The 2500-nt window shown below is 41.1% G+C and overlaps 1 protein-coding gene across 1 annotated transcript in view; it reads left to right on the forward strand.

Moving 5' to 3' along the window:
• The first annotated feature begins 2260 nt into the window (after window positions 1–2260).
• The window catches only part of Eip74EF (Ecdysone-induced protein E74), a 248978-nt gene continuing 248738 nt past the window's right edge, over window positions 2261–2500 (forward strand). The window contains exon 1 of the mRNA XM_085660452.1: window positions 2261–2275. The gene's annotated coding sequence lies outside the window, so the exon portion shown is untranslated. The remainder of the gene's footprint in view (window positions 2276–2500) is intronic.

Here is a 2500-nt window from a genome sequence, read left to right on the forward strand (position 1 = left end):
CATACTGGACCCATAAATCTTTGCATTTGAGTAGATGGAATCGTCTGGAAATATAATCTTGGTGGTATCTTAGATTTCTATGCTTACCTCTTTACTTGGATTACAAACGAGAAGAACTTATTGAAAAAGATAGAAGCCAATCGTTCGTTCATTCGTTCGTTCCTATTTCTCTCTTTTGAATGAGAAAGAAAATTTCGATTTTGCTTCTTTAAGAGGATCAACATCAATCCCGGCGTTTATTCTTTCTCATATGTACGTATGTTTCTCTATCGATAAAAATAAAAAAAGTATAGAAATAAAAAAGATACATATACATACATGCGTACACGTATGTAATCATATATATATATATATATATATATATATATATATATATACATATAAAAATTCTGATCATTCCTTGAATCGAAAGTTATTATTGGTCGAACAGTACTCAGACTTAAGTATATCCTCTAACGAGACATAAACTAGATAATTTCGATATATCGCGTCATGATTCATACTAGCGCTAAACATCTACTTGACCTACTAGCCTAGATGTAGGTTGGCCCGATCTTTTATCCAAGGTCCACCATCAGTAATACCCTTCTTTTTTTGCTCATTCATCGGCCACTCTTCTCACGGCAGTATCAGCAAGAGTACGGCAGCACACAAGTAACATCAGCAATACCAATACCAATACCAATAGCAACACCAACGCCAACAAACGTGTTGCCCGAGACTTTTTACGATGGCATTCGAGTTTGCGAGGAAAGATAATCGACGATCAATGACGACCACTGTTTCTCTGCTCTTAATGAAGACTGCAACAACAATAATACAATATAACATAACAATACAATACAACACAAAACAACACAATACAACACGATACAATACTACAAAACAACACAAACAACGAACGTATGAGAATATATAATCATTGGTTTTTTTATTCTTGAATAAAACGTCTATTGTTCCAACGTTTCAAACTTCGCGGGCATTTCTTCTATACACAAGAGAGAGAGAGAGAGAGAAAGAAACAAAAGAAAGAGTTTTATGAGACTTAATCTATTTCGAAAAAGGTAAAGAAAAAAGAAACGAAAAGCAAAATAGAAAATGGTATCCCAGCGTAAAAAGATATATAGATAAATTCAACGTAGAAAAATAAAAGAAATAAATAATGTTAAGATCGAGCGAATATAAAATGTCTCTGAAGCGCGCAGAGTGGGTGAGAATGGGGGAAGTGAAAGAGAGAGAAAGAGAGAGAAAGAGAGAGAGAGAGAGAGAGAGAGAGAGAGAAAGAGAGAGGAAAAATTCGAACGGTACGAGCCCGCGTGAGGCGACATTGGTTAGAGCGCATGCGCGAGCACTCACTCACGCACTAACGCATGTAAGCGCGTACGCGTACGCGCACGCGCACACTACGTCGACCGATTATGAAAGTATTTCGCGTCGAGGAAGAGCAACATCTGGCTCTCGCAAACCAAAAACGTCTTCCGAACGTAATTTTGTGCTGTACGCGAGCCACGCGCATACATATTTTTGCGCGGGCATACATATGAATACTTATGTACGTAGGTACGTCGTAACGTATAGACATACGTACATACGCGTATATTCGTCACGAGAAGAAGAAGACGAAGAAGAAGAAGAGGAGGAGGAGGAAGAGGAGGACGAGGAGAAGAGAGAGAGAGAGAGAAAGAGAGGGATATAATGGAGGGGATAGAAATATGAAAAGGAAAAGAGTCGCCGAGATATCGTTGGAAGAGGGAGAGAAAGAGAGAGAGAGAGAGAGAGAGAGAGAGAGAGAGATAGGAGTCGGTGTAGAGTGAAGAGAGAGAAATAGGAGGGGTGGGAGAAGGGAGAGTAAGATCGTGGCGAAGAGTTTCGCGAGTACTCTCGAACGATAGAGAGAGAGATGTGGAGTGTGTATATATATATATATATAGAAAGAGAGAAAGAGTAGGGGAAAGAGAAAGAGAAAGAGAGAAAGAGAAAGAGAGAGAGAGAGAGAGAGAGAAAGAGAAAGAGAAAGAGAGAGAGCTTTCGCGGCGCGGTTCGGCGCGTGAGGAGAAACGAGTGAGCGAGTAAGCGAGCGAGTAAGCAAGCGACTTGGGATGGTTCGGGCGGGTGGCGGGGTGGGGGTAGGGTGACGAAGGCAGCCGAGTAGGAAGAGCGACACTAGGCGAGAAGGCCAGGGGACTTGGTGAGTTCTCGGCTCTCGGTTCAGTCGGACGCGCGATTACAAGCAGCACAGAGCATCTCTGGAGAGAGAGAGACGCGTGAGCACAACGTGGGTTCTCTCTCCCTCTTTTCCTCTCTCTCTCTTTCTCTCTCTCTCTCTCTCTCTCTTTCTCTCTCTCTTACACACAACTTACTCACTCAATCACACGTACACACATCACACTCTCATTCTCTCTCTCTCTCTCTCTCTCTCTTTCTCTCTATCATACACAACTTCACGTATCATACATATATATATATACATATATATATATATGTATATACACTTACGTAC

This window comes from Vespa mandarinia, chromosome 12, assembly GCF_050613455.1.
Source record: "Vespa mandarinia isolate Hongniang chromosome 12, ASM5061345v1, whole genome shotgun sequence".
Taxonomy (NCBI): domain Eukaryota; kingdom Metazoa; phylum Arthropoda; class Insecta; order Hymenoptera; family Vespidae; genus Vespa; species Vespa mandarinia.